The 25,735-nt window shown below is 47.2% G+C and overlaps 1 protein-coding gene across 2 annotated transcripts in view; it reads left to right on the top strand.

Annotated features, from left to right (window-relative positions):
• Positions 1-495: 495 nt before the first annotated feature.
• The window catches only part of ATP8B1 (ATPase phospholipid transporting 8B1), a 109,745-nt gene continuing 84,505 nt past the window's right edge, over positions 496-25,735 (top strand). Inside the window, exon 1 of one of the 2 annotated variants that reach the window (XM_055559593.1) lies at positions 496-691. The gene's annotated coding sequence lies outside the window, so the exon portion shown is untranslated. Of the gene's footprint in view, positions 692-22,233; positions 25,236-25,735 lie in introns of those variants that run through there. The other variant, XM_055559592.1, reaches the window with a different exon arrangement.

The following is a 25,735-nucleotide window of genomic DNA, read 5'->3' as shown; positions in this document are numbered from 1 at the left end:
GGGAGCTCAGGTCCGGGTCGAGCTGCGGCCTCGCCAGCTTTCCAGGCTGGCGCGGTCACCGACCCCAGGCGGCGGCCGGGCTAGCCGAGGGCAGCGGGAAAGTGACGCGGGGCGGACGGGGCGGGGTGGCAAGCGCGTCCCCAGGGAGGCGGGGGCGTTCGGGGAGGCGAGAGTGGCCCGGACGAGGCGGGGTACGCGCTCCGACCGCGGCCAGGGTGCCCACCTGCCGCCGGAGCGCGCAGGGCGGGGGACTGAACCCGGGCCGCGTCGGCCGGTCTCGGGGCTCGGCGTCCGGCTCCTCTCCGCCCCCGGGAGGGACCGAGGGAGGGCCGACGGCCGGGCCCGCCCCCGAACCAGCTGAGGCTGCTAAAAGGAGACCAGAGGCACCACCCCGGAGCGGAGAAACCAGTTTGGCCGGTCCAGCCGAGCGGAGGGAAAAGGGCGGCCGCAGCGGAAGGGGGCGCGGACGCGGGGCGGGGGAAGGCGGGGAGCCATTGGAGAGCTGCGAGAGCCCTAGGAGCCGCCGCCAACTGGACACGCTTCCCGGGGCCCCGGCCAGCCCCGTGCGCCATGAAGCGCTAGCGCGGCGGCCAGCACTGGGGCCGGCGGGCGGCGGCGGGCAGGTGCGCACCGAGCGCGCGGGGAGGCGCGCACCCGGCGGATGCCCCAGCTGGGGCCCAGCGAGCGCCAGGTGAGGAGGGGCGCGGCGGCCGGACCCTCGATGTGCCCCGCAGGTCCCCTGTCATCCCCCGGGGCGACGAGCCCCGGGGAACCCGGTGGCGGGGGCAGCAGCTTTCGACGCCCGCGGGCTCCGGAGCCCACACGGGTGGAATCAGGGTGGAGGTGCCGGGAGCCTTCGCGGCCTCGGGGATGGGAAGACACAGCTGGCGGGGCAGGCGGCACCGCGGGGGCGGCCCTGGGCTCTTCACCCGTGCGTCAGGCGTTCGGGTTCTGCGCTCGTTTGCTGCGCTCAGGTCCCGGCTTAAGCGCCAAAGATCCAACCTGGCCCGGCTTGTGGCTCCTTGAGGGGCGCCGCTGGCTTCCCTGCGACGTCTGTCGCCCCTCGGGTAGCCCCCGTTGACAGGGTTCTGCTGGGGGCCCCGTTGAGAGCCGATGCCCACGCATCCGGCAAAGACCTCCAGGGCTGAACATACCGGCCGCGCCTTCGAGGAGGGATGGGGAGTGAGCTCGTCGCCACCGCGCCTACTGCGGGACCGGCGCCCTCCAGACGGCTTCCGAGAACCTTAATGCTGTTTGGGAAGTGATGGGGAGGAGGGATCCTGTTTTCTGCCGGGGACTGTAGGGGCTTATCCACCAGCTCCCATGGCACCTCCAACAGCCCAGCTCCTTCCCTCTCCAGCTTGGTGCCCGGCGCTGTCACCTCTCTGATTGAGTGCGGAGTGCCACTTGCGGGGAAGGGCTGTTGCAGAGAAGGGCGAGAGTTTTACCCGCCCCTCTTGCCCACCCCTCCCCACGTTGGGGAAGAGTTGTCATTGTCCCCTCAGCTTCTCCGAGGGAGTGTGCGCGCCTGGGCCCCGCTGGAGTGGGGTGAGGAGGCTTGGGACGCTGATCGGTGACAGCTGTGGGGGAGCACGAGGTGCCCGGGGGATGCCGAACGCAGGAGGCGGGTTGACAGGTTCGGAGAAGGGGAACCAGAGTTCCATTTCCGCTGAGCGAGCCCGGCTCAACCCCACCCGGCTCCCTCGGCCCGCCGCTCTCCAAGTCCTTCTTGGGTAGCTCCGGACGCCGCCAGTTTCCCCTCCCGGAAACTGCCCGCCCTGTGGGCCTAATAAAAGATTTCCCCCATCTTCCTGGTCGCATTGCCTGCAAGTCTCTTGATTCCATTCCTCGAGAATGAAATGAGACAACGCAGGCGACGCACTGAAAGACCACCCGGCGCGCCGCAGGTTAGAGGAGGGTTAACCGCGTTTAGAAACGAGCTTAAAAGGGTGTGTGATCAGTCTCCAGTGATGGTAAACACAAGGCAGATAAAGAGAGAAAACAGCGCAAAGTAGGAAGGAGAAGTTCTAATATTCATGTCTGGGGAGTACTTTTATGTTAGACCTTAAAATGCCATTCATTAATTCCGGGCCTATTGTTGAAGGCTTTATTAAAACCTGTTATAAATGCATGTACTGTGCAAAAGTTGATGAATGGTTATTAGCTGACGCTGATTACTTCTGGGGGAGACGTCTGCCTGCCTGCAATTACTCCTCTAAATCCTCTTGATAATATTCATTAGTTAGTGGAGGCTTCCTTGTTCTAATTTTAGGAAAGAAATCTTAACCTTTGTTCACTTGCCATTTTCTAGTGATCGCTTGGATAATTTTTAGGGATTCTTTGGTCTGGTATAGGGCGCCAAACAAGACTCAGACAGCTTAATACTAGTGAACAGGAACACCATGTGTGAAAGCAGCCTTGGCCACTTTCGAGTTTTCCTTCTGTGTTTTTTTTAAGGAAAATGCATATCGGTGTGCACTTACTGTGGTTCAGTGGTGAAGAATCCCCCTACAATGAGGGAGATTTGATTCCTGGTGGGTGGGAAGATCCCCTGGAAAAGGAAATGGCAACCCATTCCAGTATTCTTGCCTGGGAAATCCCACGGATAGAGGAGCCTGGTGGGCTGCAGTCCATGGGGTCACAAAAGAGTCAGACCGGACATGAGCCACTAAACAACAATGCTCTTGTTAGTGATAGTCGTTAGTGATAGAGCTTGGAGGGGTTCTTTTTATTTTTGTAATAATTGAGGCTTTAAGACAGTTTGGTAAAAAGTTGCAGGTGTAAGTAGTCTACAGGCATAAAGCAAGTTCAAGACTGGTTCTGTTTTGCCTGGGTGTCTCTCCGGTCTTGGCACTAACAGCTCCGACCACAGCCAGCTGTGGAATGTTTCTTTCCCCATCCCTGGCTTGTCCCTCATTGCTTCCTTCCTTTTTCCCCTTCTTACCTCCCTCCTCTTCCCCTTTTTCCTGGAGCAAGGAGTTGTGGAAAACATATGGATTTAGATTCCCACAGATTTCAATTCTTTTACTTTAAATTGTATTTCATCTTTACAGTTTATTCTTATCTTTATTTTTGAAATTGTGTCACTTTAGATGAATTCCTGAATTTTCTGAAAAAAATGTTTTTCAACCTCCTTGGGTTGCGAAAGATTAAATAAGAAAACAAGTAAACCTTGCTTATACATAGTAGGTGTTTATTCTTTTCTTAGTTTTCTTTATTAAATGGATTAAAAAAAAATAGTATGATGCCCAGGTATTTAGTGTGTTTTTTGTATTTTATTGCCTTACTGAAGCTTGAATCCAGTGTTGGTGTTCAGTAGACTCATGGACTCCAGGTGATTCTTACAGCTCACCTGAGATTGTAATCTCCTAGTTACCTTTGCTCTTTAGTTTCAATCATTGTGTTAAAAAAAAAAAAAAAAAAAGCCTGTTCGCTTATGAATGCAGAGGAACTTGCTTTTTAGATACCAGAACAAGTTTTATGGGGTCTGTTCATGTTTTGTGTCTCTAAAGAGGCGCCTTTAAAGTTTCTCAGGCAGTTAATTTGAGTTTACTTCTATACCTCCCTCTAGGTTAGTCTCCTGGGAAGTTTTTTTGTATGTATAGGTGGTATCTTTAGGTGTCTTGTGAGTTTTCAGGCCTGTTTGTTGGCATTGTTCAATTAGATTAATTGTATTCATGCCTGTAGGTGTTGTTTTGTTACCTACTAAGATAAGTAAAAATTAATTTGCTACCAGAGGAGTTTTAAGCCCCTGGTGGCTCAGCAGTAAAGAATCTACCTGCCAAGGTTCGATCCCTGGGTCAGGAAGATCCCCTGGAGAAGATTTCCCACTCCAGCCTGGCATGCTGCAGCCCATGGGGTCACAAAGAATCGCACACAACTGAGCGACTGAACAACAGTTATTGCCCGAGAAATCCCATGGATAGAGGAGCCTGGTGGGCTACAGTCCATGGGGTCACAAAAGAGTCGGACGCCACTTAGTGACTGAACAGCAACAGTGAAAATTAATTTGCTACCAGAAGAGTTTTTATAACATGAAAAGAAGATAGGTCCTCCCAAATCCCCATCCTTGTGTCCAGCTAAAAATCATATCCAGTATGAGATCTTCAGAGGTCCCATATTGCTGAAGAGCTGGCATTATGGAAGAAGAGTCTAGAAAGCACACACACACACACACACAATTAATAGTATATATATAAAACAGTCTTGTATCTCATCTTTATTAGAAAACGAAGGATTTTGTTTTCTCATCTGATCGTTAAGGAACACATTAATACTTTTCCTAATTGTTAAAAATTTGTTTAGTCGTATCTGACTCTTTTGCAACCCCATGGATAATTGCACTTTAAATTGTCACCAAAACCATGCACAGTGGGAACTATGTTTGTTAAATGGTCCCATGGACATTGAGCCCAGAGGCAGCAGTTAGGGACTGGTGCAAGTGTGCTGGGATACTGTGATCTGGCTTGGGATCCTGGCCTCATGGCTCCTTAGGTGTATAACCCATGGCCAGTTGTTACCTTGATTGCTCTAGGTTCAGTGTACTCATCTGTAAGCTGGAAGGGGAATAGTACTACCTCAGAGTGTCACGTGATGAGTTCCAACTGAGAGAATTTAAAAGGGCTTAGCACAGACCTCAGTCAAGCGTAGTCAGTGTTACTACCGTTGTGCTGTTGATGGCTGCATAGTCACTCAGTCATGTCTGACTCTTTGCGACCTCATGGTCTGTAGCCCCACCAGGCTCCTCTATCCATGGGATTCTCCAGCCAAGAATACTGGAGTGGTTTGCCATGCCCTCTTGCAGGGGATCTTCCCAACCCAGGGACCAACCCCAGGTCTCCCGCATTGCAGGTGAATTCTTTACTGTCTGAGCCACCAGGGAAGCCTGGTGTGCTGTTGATACCGGTCAGATCAGTAAATACTCATGGCTCAGGCCACCTTTGCCTTTCTCCTAGACAGGTCGGGAAATGAGCATCACTCCGTATGTTAGTATTCATTTGGCAAACATAGGTGTGTATTTGCACCAGGCAGTGGCAAGAAAAAGTCCTCTAGAGCTGGGGTGCGGTTCTGAACTTCTAGACCCAGGGCTTGGGTTCCGAGTCCAGGTGTCTAAGGACCAGGGGGCACGGTGACCTAGGGGTATGCGTTCCCAGTCACAGACGCGAGGGATGGCCGCCCCCACCTGGGTGCGCCCTCCTCCTGCAGAGTTGGCATGTGGCCCTTGGGACACAGCTAGTCTCCTTCACCCCCACTTCCTGACTGCTTTCATCTCCCTCACCTCTGTACTCTTATTCTTTATTTAAATTTTTTGATCATACCCCATGACATGTGGGACTTTAGTTCCCTATCTGGGGATCGAACCTGCACCCCCTGCATTGGAAGGTCGAGTCCTAAGTGCTGTATTATGGAGAAAGCCCTGTATTCTTGCTTAAACAAAAAATGAAAACTCTTCTCTGTTCCAAACTTGGGTTCTTTTTAAAGGATCAGTGCTTTCTGTTGGTTTCTGAGTTGTGGCCCCTGGTGAGCATCACTAGTGACAGAGACCACTGGTACAATCCCATTTACCTATCTGTCCACCACCCACCCGTCCATCCCATACATTCATCTAAAACATGGCTCGAGCATACTCTCCCAGCGCTGGACTGGCTATGTGGAAGCCTGCGAGGTTCCTGGAGGGCCTGACTTGTGTTTTTGTCTTTTCCTCTTTGGTAAGGCAATGGCAACCCACTCCAGTACTCTTGCCTGGAAAACCCCATGGATGGAGGAGCCTGGTAGGCTGCAGTCCATGGGGTCGCTAAGAGTCAGACACTACTGAGTGACTTCACTTTCACTTTTCACTTTCATGCATTGGAGAAGGAAATGGCAACCCACTCCAGTGTTCTTGCCTGGAGAATCCCAGGGGCGGCGGAGCCTGGTGGGCTGCCGTCTCTAGGGTCGCACAGAGTGGTACACGACTGAAGTGACTTAACAGCAGCGGTAGCAGCAGTAAGACAGTAGAGTGCATGTTTTCTCTCTTTCTGCTCTGGACTTTGCCCCTCTGTACATGGGGAGGTGGTTGCCTTAAACCATGGAGGGTGGCCTGGGCCTCTCCCAGCTCTGAAGCTCTGTGTTCATTATCAGTCTTCAAGTCCAGTGAATTTACACTTTATAAGGGAGAGCTGGGCCTGGAGGCTCTAGCGGATCAGCAGTAGGAAGCTGGCTGTCCGTCTGGGGAGAGGACTCCTGGGTTTGGGGGCCCCGGTGTCAGAGGTCACCCTTGCTCCAGGGCCACCCTTTGGTAGTGATGGCCACCTTCCCTTGTGTGGCTGAGAAACCTGGTGCTTCTCATCGAGTACATGTGTAGCCTGACCTTTGGCTAGCAGCTATGGTCCTTATTTACAGGGCTGTCATTTATGGCTTTGTCTCTCTGCTGAGTGGCTTTTGTTCACCAGAGTTGAAGTTTGTTTGATTTAGAGCAAGGAAGCATTGGAAACCAGTTTTCTAACCTTTACTCAGATGGGGTCCAGTTGGAATATCCTCATCGGAACGACTCGGGCGCTGAGCATGATTGGCTCACAGCCCCTGACCCCCCTTTCCTGCCATTTGGGGAGGCTCCTGTGGTGGGTGCATTACTTATTTTATGGTGTGATATGAAACTGTCAGTCGCTCAGTTGTGTCCAACTCTTTGCGACCCCATTGACTGTAGCCTACCAGGCTCCTCTGTCCGTGGAATTCTCCAGGCCAGAATACTGGAGTGGGTTGCTATGCCCTCCCCCAGGGGATCTTCCTGACCCGGGGATCGGACCCCGGTCTCCTGCATTGCAGGCAGACTCTTTACCATCTGAGCCACCAGGGAAGCCCATGGTGTGCTGTGATTCATGTACAAACCTTTACCCTATCTTCTTGTGATGCAGTGAACTACTGAGACCACTCTCTGAGACTGGTATATGATCTGTGGATCCAGAAGAAACATTTAATATTCTAAGAAAACATATAACCGTTGAACGTGGGTGGTTGAAACACGCACTCATGTGGGGAGGTGGGTCGGGGTGTGTGTATTTCACCCTGGAACAGATCAGCCCAGCCACCATGGTGGAAATCATACGTGTGGGTCCCTAAGCCAGGCACTAGCAGATGCTGTATAAGCCTTCAGAACTCTTGATAAAACAGTGAAATTAAGTGTGTGTGGGGTCATCAGCTGCTGAGACGGTGAGAATGAAGTGAAAATCTACCCTCTGTTTTTGGTACCAGAACAACACTGGGAGGAGAGGAGGTTCCTCATGATGTCATCCTAGAGGAGTAGTTTATTTCATGGGAGTTTTGTTTTAATCACTGTAAAATATTTATAAAATTTGTCATTTCAGTCATTTTAAAGTGTGAATTCAGTGGCATTAAGCATATTCAAAATATCTTGCGGCTGTCACCACTGTCCATATCCAGAAGTTTTTTACCTTCCCATTTGGAAACTCTGTACCTATTAAACAGTCACTCTCCGTTTCACCCTCACTGTATCCCCTAATAACCTCTGTCCTGCATGGTCTCCATGAAGTTGGCTGTTCTGAGGTCCCTCAGCTACGTCACACAGCACGAGTCCTTTTCTGATGCTGATTGCACTCAGCACAATGTCCTCAAGGTTCGTCCACGTTGCAGCATGAGTCAGAATTGCCTTTCACTTCCTTTTCAAGGCTGAATGATACTCCCCGGTGTGTGTATACCACATTTGGTTTATCCAGTTGTCTGATGAAGGGCATTTGAGTTGTGTCCACCTTTGGCTGTTGTGAACATCTGTTTCTTCCTGGGAGCTGTTGAGATGTGATTCAGTTTTGTGAGATTTGTCATTCATAGAACATAGAACCTGGCTAAGATGACCAGGGACATGGAGAATTTAGAATCACATTTTCCTCCAAAGCATCTTGGAGATGAGGATGTGGGACACTGCGCGGAGGCTGGTGGCATGGAAGACACGTGGCAGCAGCCACGTTTCTCTTTTGCACCTGAGGCTGCTCTCACACAGCTGGCGGTCCTTTAGAATTTCATCACCCGCTGACCTGCGGTGTGGATGACACCGTGCTCTATACCAGGGTGGGCTTAAAAGCTCAGAAGGCCTGGCTCCACCATCTGAAGGTTTCTGCAGGCCACAGCTGCCCTCCAGGGAGGCTATTTCCTAGTAAAGGTAAAAATCCATAACGTTCCTCCAGAATTGACTTGAATTAAAGAAAAAAAAATTTTTTCTTTTTTTTTGGTGGATGGAGGGAGGGTTAGAATGAGAGAAAAACTTATATGTAATGTTTGAAAATGGGATGCTTAAAAATCAGATTGTTTTCTACCTTAGGGTAGAACCCGTGGTTTTCAAAATAGGTTTCAAGGCAAGAGATCACTCACAGGGTGGCAGAGTTGTCAGATGCTGCGTCTGTGTACTAATGTGCTTATTCATGGAGCAGGATCAAAACCAGAACCCTTTCGATCATGATTAGATGTCTATTAGGCTAAAAACATCTTACTGGGAACAATAGACTCTTACGTGACCTTTTGCTCATAGGGTGTCTTGAAAATTAGCCTAGATAAGGATTTGCATATTTTAAAAGCAAAACTTTTTTTTTTTTTTAAGTAAAACATACACACATTTCCCACTGACTCCAATGTCACTATCCCTGGATATCATTCCATCTTCCTATCCTGTGCCAGTCCCAACCACAGAAAGGATATTAATCTATCGGAGCTTTGCTACTTTATCTAGTTCAACTCGGTTGAGATTTAGAATATTTTTTTAAAATCAGTCTTAGCCTTCCCCTCTTGCATAGAGAAATATGGTGAAAATTCTCAAAGGTCACATAAGTAGCATCCAGTGTGACCTGGATCCTTGAGATCATTCAGAGCAATACTTGGAAAAAAAAAAAGCTGAAGAAAGTTTGCTCAGGCCCTGTGCTCTTAGTCACTACTGGTCTCATTTCTTGAGTTCTAGCAGGTGGCTCAGTGGTAAAGAATCCGCCTGCCAATGCAGGAGACAAGGGTTTGGATCCCTGGGTTGGAAAGATCCCTTGGGAAAGGAAATGACAACCCACTCCAGTATTCTTGCCTGAGAAATCCCATGGACAGAGGAGCCTGGCGGGCTACAGTCCATGGGCTTGCCAGAGGCAGACAGGACTGAGCAAGCTTCTTGAATGGCTTCTCTTAGGGAATTTCCTGTCTCCTCAGTCATTCCACAGCATGGAACTCCTCCTTAGCCTTACAAAGTCTACAACAGCTGGCCAACAGCTACTTACAAACCACATCCTTCATGCCAGGCACCCAGCGTCAGTCAATTAATCAAGGAGGTGAAGAGCCTGCCCTTAAGGAGCTTACATTCTATCGAGATGAGGACAGTGGATAATAAAGATAGTGAATAGGTAAATTACAGGCTTCCCTGGTGGCTCAGACGGTAAAGAATCTGCCTGCAATGCAGGAGACCTGGGTTCAATCCCTGGGTTGGGAAGATCCCCTGGAGAAGGAAATGGCAACCCATTCCAATATTCTTGCCTGGAGAATCCCATGGACAGAGGAGCCTGGCGGGCTACAGTCCAAGGGGTTGCAAAGAGTCAGACATGACTGAGCGACTAAGCACAGCGCACAGGTAAATTACATGGTGTGTGTGAAGATCAGTGCTACAGGGGAGGAAAAAGAGGAAGCTGAGCAGGGTAAAAGAATCTGGGCGGGGGCTAGGGGGGAAGGCAAGGGAGCAGGATGCAGTTGGACAGTGGACAGGGTGGCATCTGGGTGAAGACTCAGCAGGGAGAGAGTGAATTAGGAAGATCTTGGCAGAGCAGGGGTGGGGAGAGTGTCCCGGGCACAGATGACTTGGTGCTTGGCTGGTGTGGTGAAGGCAAACAGGTCATTGGCTGTTCCTCAGATCTGGAGTGTGGAGGGGCAGCGCCGGGAAGACAGAGCAAGGGGGTATGGCGCCCCTGGTGCAGGGCTCCCTGTGAGTGTGAGGGTTTGGGCTCTGACTTTGTGCAAGCTGGATGAGGGCGTTGGTGGAGGACGTTGCCCCCTGAGGGTCGTGCTCTAGCCTCTGCCTTGTGTTTTAGTCACTCCAGTTGCTGTGTGGAGGCCACGCCAGGGGAAGGCTCTTAGACTGGGAAGGTAGTTAGGAAGCGGAACCAGGTGAACTATAATGGAGTCTGGGACCAAGGTGAGACGTCTGAGAGAGAGAAGGCTGTGGATGTTTTTTCAAGGTAGAGCCAACAGGATTTCCAAACGGACTGAACTTGGGATGTAAGAGAAAGAGGAGCCAAAGATAACTTTCTTGGCAGAGTCTGGGTCACAGATGGAAATCTGAATTTTCAAAATGCGGTAAATTCAACAGGCTGTGTTCGGATCACTCGTAATAGGTTATAAAAAGGCTCTTCAGAAGACACATTTGTATAAGATTTTCATTCACAGAACTTCAGCAGAGAACTTTATCGTCAGAGCATGTCATTCTTTGCTGGGGAGAGGGGAGGTGCTGGAAAAGACGATTTCCATGAAGCAGAGGCCTTTGCTTGTATTGGAAGGAAAGTGACCGTGTTAGGTGCTCAGTTATGTCTGACTCTGACCCTGTGGACTGTAGCCCACCAGGCTCCTCTGTCCACGGGATTTTCCAGGCAAGAATACTGGAGTGGGTTGCCATGCCCTCCTCCAGGGAATCTTCCTGATCCAGGGATTGAGCAGAGTTTTTACCCTAGCTCCACCTGGGAAGGAAGATGGTCTGTATTCCATGGGGGGCGCAGGGCATGGAGACCTCTCCTGCAAGAGAAAACAGGTGAAATTGCTGGTAAGGCCCTGATCCCTGCTCCCACCGCTCCCAACTTTACCACGCATTGTCTAGTGGGTAAGCTTCTTCTCGCCCACACAGGCTGGCCACCCCTATCTCCACACACGTGAGTTATCTTTTTTCAAACAGTTTTATTGAGATATAAGTCCTGTAGTGTACAATTCACCCTTTTACGTGTACAATCCTATGGTTTTTAGTCTATTTACAGAGTTGTACCATCAACACTACAGTCTTTTTTTTTTTTTTAATATCTGAATACTTTTTTGGCCCCACTGGTCTTAGGTGTGGCATTCAGGATCTTTGAACTTCATCGCAGCTTGCAGACTCTTAGTCATGGTGTTGGGCTCTAGTTCCTTGACCAGAGATCAAACCTGGGCCCCCTGCGTTGGGAGCACAGAATGTTAGCCACTAGACCACCAGGGAAGTCCCATCACAGTCTATTCTGGAAGCTTTTTATAACCTCAAAAAAGGAGTCTGGTCCGCTTTAGCTGTCACTCATAGTCCTGCTCCCCTTAGCTCCTGGCAACCTCTGCTTTCTGAATCTGTGTGTTTGCAATCTGGACCTTTTCTCTAAATGGCAGCACACAACATATGTTCTTTTGTGAGCTGCCTTATTTCACTTAGCATGATGTTTCTGTGGTGTTTTGTTTAGTGTAATCATCCACATTGTAGCATTTAGCCGAGTTTAAGTCCTTAATTGCTGAGTACACAAGTTACTTTTGCATGTGACGCATTCTTGAAAGGGTCACAGGGAATGGAAATGTGTGTTAGCCACAAATAGATTGATTAACATTGTTCGAAAAGGAATTGTTTGTGCCCAGAGACCTAAATATTTCTCTGTGAAGGTGTATGTGTGTGTATATGTGTGTGTGTGCATTAACTTGTTCTTTCATAGCTAACTACAAAGTACATGGAATTTGTGGCTGACTCTACAAACTGGTGGCTTTTGAGTGGCCTTATCATTTTCTTTCATTTTAAAAAGTCAACATTTACTTATTAAATGCCGACTACATTCCAGACCACATGGCAGGTGCTGGTGGCTGATGCCAGGATGAACAAAACAGGGACCTTCCCCTGCGGTGCTCACAGGGTTGCTGGAGGAGGGTTAGCAGGAGTCAGTATTGAACCAAAGAGATATGAGATGCACTGATATTAGGATCTGTGATAAGCACTTACAGGAAAATAAGACATGACTAAGAATAATGACGGAGAAGGCAATGGCATCCCAGTCCAGTACTCTTGCCTGGAGGATCCCGTGGACGGGGGAGCCTGGTGGGCTGCAGTCCATGGGGTCTCGAAGAGTCGGACACGACTAAGCGACTTCACTTTCACTTTTCACTTTCCTGCATTGGAGAAGGAAATGGCAACCCACTCCAGTGTTCTTGCCTGGAGAATCCCAGGGACGGGGGAGCCCGGTGGGCTGCCATCTATGGGGTCTCACAGGGTCGGACACGACTGAAGTGACTTAGCAGCAGCAGCAGCAGCAAGAATAATGAGGGCTGACTTTAAAATGGCCCCAGAGGAACCCAAATGGTCATGGAAGGATGGATGGATAAATACACAGTGATCATCCATATGATGGAATATTATTCAGTCTTGAAACAGAAGGAAATTCTGACACACACCACAACATGAATGAACCTTGAAGAATTATGCTGAATGAAATAAGTCAGACACAAAAGGACAACTACTGTATGATTCCACTTCTGTGAGGTACACAGAATAGTCAAATCCATAGAGGCAGAAAGGAGAACAGTGGTTACCAGAGGTGGAGGGATGGGGAATGGGAATCACTGTTTAGGAGGACAGAGTTTCGGTTGGGGAGGAGGAGAAAGTCCCCAAGGTGGGTGGCGTGATGGTTGTACAATGTGAATGCACTGCACACCCCTGAAGCATACTCTTGGAAATGGCTAAAATGGTCAATTTTAGGTTGTATATATTTTACCACAACAAAAGATTTAGCCCAGGAAGATGTCTTGAAGGAGATTATTCTTAAGTTGAGACCTGAAGGATGAGAAGGCATCAGGTAAGGCTTTTCCCGGCCCAGCTCATGGCAACAGCATACGCAGAGACCCTGTGGTGAGAGCTTCCTGCTGTGTCCTGGGACCTGTGAGAAGGTCAGGATAGCTGGGGGGGTGGGATGGTTGGGACCAAGAAGCATGGGGTGAGGTGGGCAGGGACCAAGCTGGTTGGAAGACATCCATGTATTTGTAAGCTGTGGAGTGACATGATTTGATTTTGAGTTTCAGTTGAAAACTCAGACTATGATGTGGAGAATGGGCGGGGTAGGGAGCCAAGAGCAGAAGCAAGGAGACCAGTGAGGAGGCTGCTGCCAGGGTCTGAGAGAGAGAGATGAGAGGTGGGGCTTGGGCCAGGATGACGGTGGAGATGTGAAGCAGGGGGCGGAAGCTGCGGTTTGGTTGTGGAGTCTCCACCTGGGCGTCAGATCAGATTCCAGGATCTCGTGAATGGGAAGGAGCAGTTGATTCTCAGGTTTCTGACATAAGGGATGGGAGACGAGGATGTCAGAGACAGAGGAGCAGGATGGAAGATTACGAATTTAGCGTTGGTTGTATTCACTTCCACCCAGGAGTGGCCAGAGGTCAAGCTCTAATAAATTCAGGAATTTTGCCTGGAGATATGCAACCATGGGAACCGGTAGCATGGAGATTGGTTTAATGAATTCCATAGGGACATTGGAAACTTTACGAAACTGAGCACTTCCATGATGGTTCAGTGGTAAAGAATCCACCTGCAGTGCAGGAGACATAGGAGATGTGGGTTGATTCCTGGGCTGGGATGTTGATTCCTGGAAGATCCCCTGGAGGAGGAAATGGCAACCCACTCCAATATTCTTGCCTGGAAAAATCCCACGGACAGGGGAGCCTGGTGGGCTGCAGCCCCAAGGGTGGCAAAGAGTCAGCCATGGCCGAGCACAAGCACGGGTGGGCAGGGGTGCTGGAAACCTTAGGAAACCAATGCTTTCCAACCTTAGCGCCATCCTTGTAATTTTTATGGTTTTTTTGTGAAATAGTACATTCAACTATTTTTTTAAGCAATAAAGCATTTAAATTTGAGCAAAGAAAGCACTTGTGGAAATGCTCTAGTGTTGCCTTAAGGACGAGAATGACAGAGGAACGCTGGTACAGTGTTATCTAGTTGGCAGGACCACCATACACAGGTCAAATGTTTGTATTAGACATGGGAAGGGGGCAGCTGGTATATTTAATGGGAACTCACTAAAGTTTCGGAGAAGGCAATGGCACCCCACTCCAGTACTCTTGCCTGGAAAATCCCATGGATGGAGGAGCCTGGTAGGCTGCAGTCCATGGGGTCGCGAAGAGTCGGACACGACTGAGTGACTTCACTTTCACTTTTCACTTTCCTGCATTGGAGAAGGAAATGGCACCCCACTCCAGTACTCTTGCCTGGAGAATCCCAGGGATGGGGGAGCCTGGTGGCTGCCGTCTATGGGGTCACACAGAGTCGGACACGACTGAAGTGACTTAGCAGCAGTAGCAGCACTAAAGTTTGGGAATTTCTCATGGACAGTTGGGTATTTCTTTTTTTAATTACAGATATTTATTGCAGTTTAGTTGATGTACAATATTGTGTTAATTTCAACAGTAGGGTATTTAAATTGGCTTATGTGGCCTTGTCTAAAAACCAAATTGTGCTTTTAAATATGCGTATGGGGTGTGTGGGGCTTCCCTGGTAGCTTAGCTGGTAAAGAATCCACCTGCAGGAGACCCTGGTTTGATTCCTGGGTCAGGAAGGATCCCCTGGAGAAGGGATAGGCTACCCATTCCACTATTCTTGGGCTTCCCTGGTGGCTCAGACAGTAAAGAATCAGCTTGTAGTGCAGAGACCTGGGTTCAATCCCCGGGTTGGGAAGAACCCCTGCAGGAGGGAACAGCAACCCACTCCAGTATTCTTGCCTAGAGAATCCCTATGGACAGAGGAGCCTGGTGGGCTACAGTCCATGGGATCACAAAAAGTCGGACACAACTGAGGGACTAAGCACAGCCCAGCACACAGGGTGTATGACAAAGTGGTGTTGCCTTTGTTGACAGAGTTCTATGCATTTACCCACTCAGTCCTGTGCTGTCTCTACTTGTTGTTCACTTGCTAAGTCGTGTCCTACTCTTGTGACCCCATGGACTGTAGCGCACCAGGCTCCTCTGTCCATGGGATTTCCCAGTGCAAGAATACTTAAGTGGGTTGTCATTTCCTTCTCCAGGGGAGGTTCCCAACCCAGGATCAAACCTGCATCTCCTGCATTGGCAGACAGATTTTCTACCACTGAGCCACCTGGGAAGCCCTGACTGTATTTACTGGCCTCTTTTTTTCCAAGTGAAGGAATTGTAGGTGGCTTGAAGTCTCAGAACTAGTAATTGACAAAAGCAGAAATTGAGCTGATTGAGGATTTCAAGACACCCAAGGTGAGGGTTCCCTTCAGGACCTTGCAGTTAATGGTTGGAAAAGCAGTACAAACAATTTTGAAACACAGAAGCAAATAAAAACACACAAGGCACACAAGTAACTTTGAATCTTAACTAGACAACAAATACACTTTTAACATAAGTATGTCCTTCCCATGCAATATTTGAGACATATTGAGACTAAAAAATGATTTCTCTAAAATTCAAATTTGTGCATCCTGTGTGTTTTATTTGGCAACACTACTCAGAATAAAAATTTAGGAACAGAAAGATGTTTGGAATTTAAGGACTATGTATATATTCAAGCTCCCTTTGACAACTCCTGGATCTTCCATGCATTTTAAAAAATCTGGAGCTGGGCATGAGAAGAGAATTGATTTTTCTCCCCTTAGTCTCTTGAAATGTCTGTGTTGTGCTACTTTCCTGAATTTTAGTGAATATTCCTTATTTGTGATTAGCAGCAGCCTGGTATTGGGGACAAGCTCTGAGTTCAGGAGCTGGCAGATCTGACTGAGTCCCTGACCAGTTAGTTCTTTGACCTTGTCTGGAAATAACAGTGTTTTGCAGTTTTAGATCACTTCATAGTTTTAAAACCTTCTCAGTTGGGAGTTACTAGGACAGGTATTGCTTCCATAGCACAGAAGAGAAACTCAAGGGAAAGTAAGGTTTGGGTGGGTGGCCAAAACTGGGCTAAGACACTCTTTTCAACTTTTGGTTCAGTGATCAGCCCATTGTTTTGTTAAGATCCCATTTCTTTGTGATTCAAATCATGGCTCTGATGTTTTATGGGCTTCCCAGTGGCACCAGTGGTAAAGAAACCCCTGCCAATGCAGGAGACTTAAGAGATGTGGGTTCAATTCCTGGGTTGGCAAGATCCCCTGGAGAAGGGCATGGCAACCCACGCCATTATTCTTGCCTTCAGAATCCCAAGGACAGAGGAGTCTGACAGGCTGTGGTCCATAGGGTCACAAAGAGTCAGACAAGGATATCTTCTTGATGTGATTCCATGACTCTGCATGATCTCATCTGTCATAAGATTCCAGTTTTGAAAATTTACTTGGTAGAAACAATGTCAAGCATGGTAGGTTAAGAACACGATGAAACATATGCTTCATTGGCAGCCATGGAATTTGGCAGCCAGATTTCCAGGAATTATGATATTGTGGGTAGTATTGGGGAAGAATTAGGGTCCAATATTCTGAAAGGGTAAGCTCAGTTTCTTCCAGGATGAAGCATTGTCTTAATAACGATACTCATTCAGATATTTGAAATCCTGGTCCTTAAAGTGTAGCAGTCCCAGTGGATACCGCTAATACCGAGATCTGGATGGATCATACTCTATTTTGAAGGGAGTTTGTCCTTTGTTTTTCTTGGAATTTTCTGTGTGCAGTCTGTGCTAACCACAGTTCCTTCTACATGGAAGGAGCTCAACAAATGTGTGGTGACTGGATGAATAGAACACCCTATCCTTGATGACCAGCTTGGATGGTCATTAATTTCACTTTCCATACTGACTTTAGGGAGCCATGACTGTGTTAGCAATAGTCCTTGCCCTTCAGATATTTAATATTTAATAGGGGAATCAGACAAAACCACATCTAACTAAAGTACAAGGCAGTATGTTCTTCACACAAAGGAAAGAAACATGCTTTTCATCTCTTTTTAAGAAACATGTTTTTCTGGTGGCAGAGATGCCTGGTGGGTTCTGTTTTGTTCATTACATATTCGCTTTTATCAGCTTTTTTTTTTGGTCTACATAGTGAATACTACATGTTCCTTTAGAAAGTTTATAAAATTCCAGATGAGGTCTTTTTATCTTAAATGCTTTTTCCTTCTATTTTGAGACATTTTAAATCTTCAGAAAAATTAAATAATACCAACATTTGTATACTTCACCACTGAGGCTAGACCATTTTTAAATGAAGAGACGCCTTTTTAAAAGTTGAAAATCAGTAAAGTTGTGAAATCAACAAGTCACTAAAAACCAGTTTGGGAGAAGAAGCTCAGGGCAAAGACTGAGCTGGAATAAGAAGATGACATGCCGCCCAGTCTCAATTCTAGCTGGGACTTCAGGCCCACCTCTCATCTGATGAAGTTACATCTTCTTATATATGGGCTCCTTAGCGTGTGTCATAAGGAAATAAGTAAGCATAATGTGTCTTTTATTGCACTTGGCACAGAACTCGGGAATATAAAGGCTGGCAACATTGCAAGAACTACAGTACATTTTATTTGCTAGTAAAATTTAGTTTGCCACGTTGTCGTAGGCATTGTGCAAGGATTTCTAGTCCAGAGCACTCCTAGAATTTAATGTTAATGTCTTAATTTATTGTCTTCAAACTTGTATCCTTGAATACTTCAGATCTTTTAAATATTCTAACATCCTGTTGGGAAGTCCTTGTATACTTTAGAATTTGTCTGACAAGCTCTGAGTTGTTGGAGAACATTTTTCTGCCTGAGCATTTTCAAAGTCAATGTTCCCTATCTGGCTTTATTTTAACCCCACTTGATAGTATCTTTCCTTTGCATTCAAGCAAATCTTGATTTTTAAAAAAGTTTAACATTTTTTGGGAGTTCCTAGTTTTCTTGAACTTTAGACACATTTCTGAAATGAGGATCTTAGATTAGAAGATATCCGGGGCTTCACTGGGGGTCCAGTGGTTAAGAATCTGCCTGCCAACGCAGGGGTCATGGGTTCGATCCCTGGTCCCAGAAGATCCCACACACCTCCGGGCAGCTAAGCACATGCGTCACAGCTACTGAAGCCTGTGTGCCCTAGAGCCCTGCTCTGCCACGTGAGGAGCCCCTCCCATGATCAGCCCACACATCGCAGCTAGAGAGTAACCCTTGCTCACCGCAACTAGAGAGAGCCCGTGTGCAGCAACAGAGACCCAGCACAGCCAAAAGTAAATAAATAAATAATATGAGTAAAAGTATCCCGCAGAATTCCCAGCTCTAACATTCCTATATTAAATTTACTAGATCCTTCCCTCTGCCTCTGCCCAAGCGCTGCTTAAAAGGTGTTCCTGAGATGTTTCTGTCTTTGTTTCAGGTCCGTTGCAGGCGCCATCTTTACACTAACTCGGGGCATGCTGTATTTGCCCATGTCCTTAGTGATGTTAAAATGGTAGGGTTATTCGTATTTAATAATCCTGGTGTTGTGATACACTTTTTAAAAGCATGGCCTGTTATTTAAGGAGGAAAGCATTCGTTGCAAAAGGAAAAAGGATGATAGTGAAATATTTGATCATTAAAACACTTCCCATAGAAAGGGAACGTTTTCATTCCTGATGTTAATTGTGTAGTTGCTTCTCCTAACCACCTGATAACAAACGGCACTCCCCTTTTACCTACAATTCTGTAGGGACGGAGCGCCCTTCCTGTGTCTCGGGGTTTTTGCCATACTGTGTCCTTCACCTGTGACATTTTTTCCCACCCCGCCTCCCCCTGCTGACCAGGTGTCCCCTCCTCCTGGATGACTTCCTGCTTCTTCACGCTCCCCGGTCAAAGTGAGCAGCCTTTCCTTTGCTCAGGTCCCTCTCTGTCTGTTCCGGTCCGAGCTTGGATCATGCCATCTCAGAGAGAGGCCAGCTGTTTATTTCACACACCAACGCGTCTTGATGTGTAGTAGTTGTCTGGATACTGGTTTTCAGAGTATGGTCCTGGAGGCAGCAGCAGCAGCACAAGTGAGAGCCCCCTCCAGATTTACTGAGTCAGAAACTCAGAAACTGGGACCCAGCGTTCTGTGGCTGAACAAAACTTCCGGATGGTTCTGATGCCTTCCACAGTTACTTCTTCAGTGTATTAAGTTGGTTGTTTTTGCAGTGATCCAGGAGGTAGTGGAGGACAGGGAAGCCTGGCGTGCTGCAGTCTGTGGGGTCACAAAGAGTCTGACATGACTTAGGGACTGAACCACAACAACAGCTGGGGTGGAAAGGACCCCCTGTGGACTGATCGAACCAACTGTACGGCTTTCATTCTTTGAGAAAGATGCCAGATGAGACGATCCAAGTTCTTAGGCCTTATTACTTAGCACAACAGTCACAAACAAAAATAGATATTTTAAGATTTTGGTACCAGCTTTTGTTTCTCATTGCCATCCTTTGCAAATGCCACATAATACTAGGGATTATTTTTAGTTAACTCCTGTTTGGGAAAAATGGACTCTTGTGACATCTTGGTTTGGGTTAGAGATCTTTTTACTAGTGGTACTTGGAAACGTCTAGATCTTTCTGCAACTCTGAGCTAGAAGATATTTGCATCCAAGGGAAGACAACTAATGCCTATATTCACTCACTATTCCGGTTTGGGTTTATGTTATTGTCAAAAGAGGATAATGAGTTTCCAGGATCTTGAAAGTATCTTTACTTAATTAGTATAGTGTAACTACATTTGTTTCCTAGTAGGTGGAGCAAAGTCAAGTTTAATACTTGGTCCAGTTGTATTCAATTTCATGTGCTTGTCCACAAAGTCAGAACGTGAGAAAGTTGATGTTGTTTGTAGAGCCCTTATCCTGAGTTGGCTGTGAACTTGTTGAAACAGAAATGAGCACCAGGTTTCTTAAAACATTTTGCAGAAATTTCCCCAACCTAATCAACCACAGGTGATTTGGGTCACAGGGGGACATTTTTGGTTGTCACAACTTCGGGGTTGCCACTGACATTTAGTAATTGAGGCTGGGAGTGTTGCTAAACCTCTGACAGCCCCCACCACGAAGATCTCTCCCACCCAAAACATCAGTAATACTAAGGCTGAGAAATCCTGCTCTGAACGATGGACAGGAATGGCATAAAACCCCGGGGTTCCTCTGGACTCAGTCCCAGCCTTGTTTTCCCCTCCGTGGGGTAATCGCCTCTGTTTCTGTGGCTTTGTTAGTTAGTGTTAGTCACTCAGTCGTGTCTGAATCTTTGTGACCCCGTGTAGCCCACCAGGCTCCTCTGTCCATGGAATTCACCAGGCAAAAATACTGGAATGGGTTGCCGTTCCCTTCTCCAATAACTAACTAAATACTATTAGTTAAATGTGCCGATTTCTGCTGACCTTCATTACAGCCACCTTTTTCTCTCTGCCAGCCTGTTCTCTCCGCTTGAGCATCTTCAGAGTGCCCCCTCCCCCGCCCCCAACCCCAGCACATCCAGCCCTGAACCCCAATCAGTTTAGACGATGCTTCTCTACCTGGACTTGGACTTGACCTGTGACGCTTTCTCTCCCACACTCCACCATCTTGACCTCCACTTCCAGTCCATCTCCAGATCTGCTGCTTCTACTCCCAGAAGGTCTTGAATCTGCCTGCTTCTCTCCATTGCCGTCCCCTTAGTTCCAGCCCCCACCCTCCTTTTCCTGGACCACCTCAGGGGTCTCCTGACTGGTGTCTCGACTCCACTCTGCCCCTTCCGACCCAGAGCAGCCATTCATCCTGAAGCATGTCCACACCCAGCTGCAAAACCTGTCTGCAGCTCAGCATTGCAGTTTCAAGAACATTTCCCTTCTTAAAGGGCTCACCAGGCCCGGCCCCCCCACCAGGTCCGTTCTTGTCCTCTTTCAGTTCCTGGAGCACGACGAAGCCCTTCCTGTCTCCACACCTGCGCATTTGTTGCTTTCTCATCAGGAAAGCTCTCCCTGCGAATGACTCCTCCTTATGTTACTGAAAGCGAGGTCTGGCTCCCTGCCACTCGGAGCCATTAACGAGGCCAGGTTGGTGGAAAGGAAAGTTTGCTTTATTTTGAATGCTGGCAACTAGGGTGGTGGGGGATCTTCCCTGGTGGCTCAGAGGGTAAAGAATCTGCCTACTGTACAGGAGACCCAGATTCGATCCTTGGATCAGGAAGATCCCTTGGAGAGGGAAATGGCAACCCACTCTAGTATTCTTGCCTGGAGAATTCCATGGACAGAGGAGCCTGGTGGGCTACAGTCCATGGGGTCGCAAAGAGCTGGACATGACTGAGCAATTAACACACACACAGCCAGCAAGGGAGGGTGGTTGTCCATCCAAAGGCCTACTCTACCCCATCTCCCCCCTGCCTGAAAATCAGTGGGCAAGAGCTTTTATAGACAGAGAGAGGGGTCTACATGCAGAAACAGCACAGTCAGTTCTGACCGTCGTCTTGAGATTGGTCATCGATGGTCTGACCAGCATCATCTTGATTGCTCTAGGTACAGTTAACCTGAAGTTCCAGCATCGGTTTGTTTCCATTTTTTTGAGGCCAATTCTCGGAATGATGGCAGTTTATGTATGGCTACAGTCTAGTCATCATAGTTAACTTCTCCACCTGGCATTTCAGTATCTACAAGACAGCTCACAGGATATGGCTCGGAATATTATCTGTAGGCCTTGAGGAGGAACTAAAGGTCCCTGACTGTGTTTAATGGGTACATTATCATTATTTGGCCTGCTTTGACCGTTTTCCTTTGTTTATGCATTTTTTCACGTCTCTGATGAAGCTTGTTCTTGGGCTAGCATTTTTCCACAGACAAAAGGCAAGCTGAAAATGTGGGGGGTGGGCAACTGCCGTGGGGTCCTGCTCCGTTTCACTTATCTCTTGCTTTTTGGCTGAGTGTCGTTTCTTCAGAGTGTCCTCTGACCACCCGAAGGAAATAGGCTCTCCTGAGGGATGCCCTCTGCTCTTTCTCTTGAGAGGGAGACCCCTTGTTTGCGTGTGCGGTGATTGGTGTGCTGCCCTGTGAGCCTGGAATCTTCTGTCCTGCTCGCTACAGCTCAGCGGCGGGCAGAATGGCTGAAGCTTGTGGTTTGATGACTCTTGGTGGAAGGTTAGTGGGAGCAGGTGTTGCCTGAGTGGGGAATGAATGGAGACCAGTCTGCAGGGGTGAGGGGAGGGGGACTGAAACTCAAGGCTGTGGGGGCACAGAGAAGGGAGTTATCAAACAGTAACTCAGTTTAGAAGGCTTCAGGAAGGTTCCCAAGAAGAGGTTACTTTGGAGGGCCTCTTGAAGAATGATTGGTGTTCCTCAGAAGAATGACTTGGGAAATATTAATAATGAAATTCTGATTGGGGTGGGGGTGATGCTGGGAATTAAATGCATTTTAAAGACAATCTGCTGCCTGATTGCGCCCACCCATGGCTGAGAAGGACCTTCCAGAAAGTGACTGCTTCTACAATGTATACCAATGGCTTCTCAAACATAGATGTGCATGTGAATCTCCAGGGGGTTCCTGTTCATAAGTGGCTTCTGGGTTTGATTGGTGGCAAAGTTCCATAATTCTCATGAGCCCTTGATCGTGAGGATGGGGAGGACCAGACATATTGATGAGAGAACAACAGCTCTGGCATCAGAGCCCTTTGATAAACAGTAGAAAAGATGACTTTTGTATTTTCTCCAATACTTAATTTTCTTTTAGACTTTCCTGTGAATTGTGAAATACTCAAGAAGTATTTTAAGATTCATTTTCAGCAGCATCTACCAGGTGTATCTGATATTTTTAAAGTTCTTATTTTACATGGGCCTGCCTATACAATAAAAGAAATGGAAACATAAAATTGTTTTGAGACAGATGCATCCATCCTGTTTTATGATTGTCATCCTTTTCAAAGGACCCCAATAAATACAGTAGTAATTCTGTTAGATAGGAATTCACTTTGATATTGTTTTCTCTATGATTGCATTCCTCCAGGAGCATTTTTTCCCCACTCTCCACTCTAATCTGACCATTATCTATTTTATGACTGCTCTGTAGAGCATTTTTAGCCTGGACAGTCTGTTCTCTGCCACTTGTCATACTTCTGGGCAATTCCCCCCTCCTCCCCTATCAACCCGTGTATCTTCAGAAAAGACAGACTAGTATTAATCTAAGCCAGTCATCCTTCAGGGGGTAAACTGCTTTCCTTAAAGAACCACGTTGTAGTCCAGACTCAAATGGATTTCATGTTCTCTATAACCTTCATTAAGATGCATAAACCAGAGGTGACTGTGGACTGTCTGTGGGAGGGAGGGTACAGTCCATTCTTGGTTTTGCAATGCATGAGACCGTGAAACTTGGCTACAAACTAGAATCACTTGAGGAGCATCAAATATATTGATGCTGGAGATTCTGATCACCCAACTTAGGTTCCCCTGGGGTCATTCTAATGCGAAGTCAAGGCAAAGAACTGTTCAGAAGGTAAATGCTGTAAAAGTCTGCTGTTTACAGGATGTCTTTTTAGCATATCAAAATTTACTCAGGCTTACAGAAATGTCTAGATATAAAGACAGAGGGAAGTGATTGAAATAAACGAGGGGAGTAACTCAAGGATGGTCAGACTGGATTCTGTAAAGCATCAGCTATGAATGGCCTTGATTAAATCCCTTAACCTCAGAGCTCACATCTGTGTAGTGATTTGCTGATTACCAAGCCCCTTCACGTGCTGGACACTAGATTCCCAATAATTCTAAAGGGAGGGCAGGGCCCCTTTGCCTTCTTCACCCTTTCTTTGAGGGAGCACAATGCTTTATTGTTTTCAGGTTCAGGTTCAGTGTTCTGGTCTGGAGCCCCTCCCAGGTATGTACTGGGCTGGGTCAGGTACCAGGCTGCGTCAGGTATGACTTCTTCCAAGACTGCAGTCCACCCTCTAGGGCATGCCACCTTCTCCTGCACTTTGCATATTGAACTATGATAATCTCTGTGATGGTTTAATATCTTATTCACCCCACATTGTCCATAGCCTAGTAGACATACAGTAACTATTGGAAATTTAGTTCATCCATTAATCACCACTTTACTGATGGAGACGCTGGAGTTGAGTGAGACTCAATAGGGGTCCGGCACTGTCCCTTCCCCTAACCTTTCTGAGCTCCGGATTCTTCTTGTAAAAATGAAGAGTTTGGGCATTTTCTTTAACAATCCTCGTGACTCTAAAACAGGTGTTTCTATTTTAAGATCTTAACTGCTTGATAGTGGTGTAAAAACTCAACAAAGCTCTCCAGATGCGTAATGAAAGTCTGAAGGATGGAGAGTAAAGAATATGATCAAGGTACCTCATCTATTGGCAAGAACGGAAATTCGTATTAACATTTCAGCCTAGGCCAGGAACGCAGTCCTAATTCTTGTTCATCAACACAATCCGCTTTCTCTGGAGGCTGAGAAAGTTGACTGTCGTGAGTCCTTGTCCATTTCTTTTTCTGACATTCCCCACGTGATTTCAAAATCGATTGAAATCAAGGCCTGCCTCTTGCTGTTTGGGAGATTGCTCACATCTGCCAGCAGTGGTTATGTGAATAGTCTGTAAGTCTGTCTTCTGAATTTTAGCCACCTGGCTGGCCCCAGAGCGGCCTGTTTACACAGCCAGCGTTGGCCAGGCCACATAAATCGTGCTCGCAATCCTGAGACAAGGAAGTTGTCTGTCCAAATCATGATGTAATCAGGGACGCGCCTGCAGAAACTGGACTCTTGGCCACTGAGAGATCATCACCTCCTCGTCAGTTAGGCTGAAGGAGGAGGGGCGGGTGTGCTGGAAAAGGAAAGGTGAAACCACATCTTTCTCTTAGGATAAAAGTGTTCACAGGAAAAATAAGTTGTTCACATTTTGTGTGCAATATCACTTCTGTCAAGCAACCCCTTTGGCTAAAACCAGTGAACAGATGTGGAGGGTTACAAAATGTGAAGCCTGGGCAAGCATTTCTGAAAGCTTAAATGAAATAATTTCTCACGCCAATGTAGAGGTAAATGGCCAATATAACTGTGACGCCTGCTCCCACCCATACACAGCTTCTGAGAAGTTTTCTTGCTTCACCCAGCGCTGCCCTGAATTGGAAGCCAGCCTACCGTATTTCTGCAGGATGATAAGATCTGACTCTCTTAATTGTTATATTCCCGAAGCTGTTAATATATGTCAACATACAACAGGATGTTTGTGGCAGCTGCGCATGATGACCTGGGAGCTGGGCCAGAGGGAGCCGTTTCCAGAGTGAATCTTGTAAAACCCTCAGCTTTGTCTCGAGTTAAGGCAAATTTAGACATTTTCATTTTAAAAGGACTTTTGAAAGAAACTGACAAGTTGAATATTTAGTAACCCTTTCAAGGATTTACTCAAGTGAGTAAAAGAAAAAAATCTCATTTGCTTTCTGTTTTAACCTGTTTTACATAGACTAATAGACTTGTGATTTTGAGATTCATTGTAATCAAACATGGCGATCAGAAATGTGGATTTCAGGATCACTTGATTTTTTTCAGCATTTGAACTCTAGCCTTTAAATTCCACAGTGGTTTACAGTGGGCTTCCCAGAAAGATAATGTTTGGCATTATTTCTAAGAATTTTCTTTCTCTTTCATTGCACAAGGTAAGTTAAGAATTGGTAGTTAATCATCCCCAAAAGAATAAGATATAAACATCATGTCCGGTGCTGTGAACATAAATTGAACATTGGACCATAGTTGATATCAACTTTGATGTGAAAAATTAATTGTAAGTTTTATTTTTGCCTCTTCTGGGATAACCCCCAGCTCCATCCTCTAGTGCATCTGTGTCTCTCATCTCCCAAAGCTGGTCTGAGTGAAGTGTCTCCCTGGTCTGGTCTCATTTCAATTCGAGAC

The sequence above is a fragment of the Bubalus kerabau genome, chromosome 21 (assembly GCF_029407905.1).
Source record: "Bubalus kerabau isolate K-KA32 ecotype Philippines breed swamp buffalo chromosome 21, PCC_UOA_SB_1v2, whole genome shotgun sequence".
Classification (NCBI taxonomy): Eukaryota; Metazoa; Chordata; class Mammalia; order Artiodactyla; family Bovidae; genus Bubalus; species Bubalus kerabau.
Note: the sequence above shows the minus strand (reverse complement) of the source record. Positions and strands in the feature narration are given on the sequence as shown.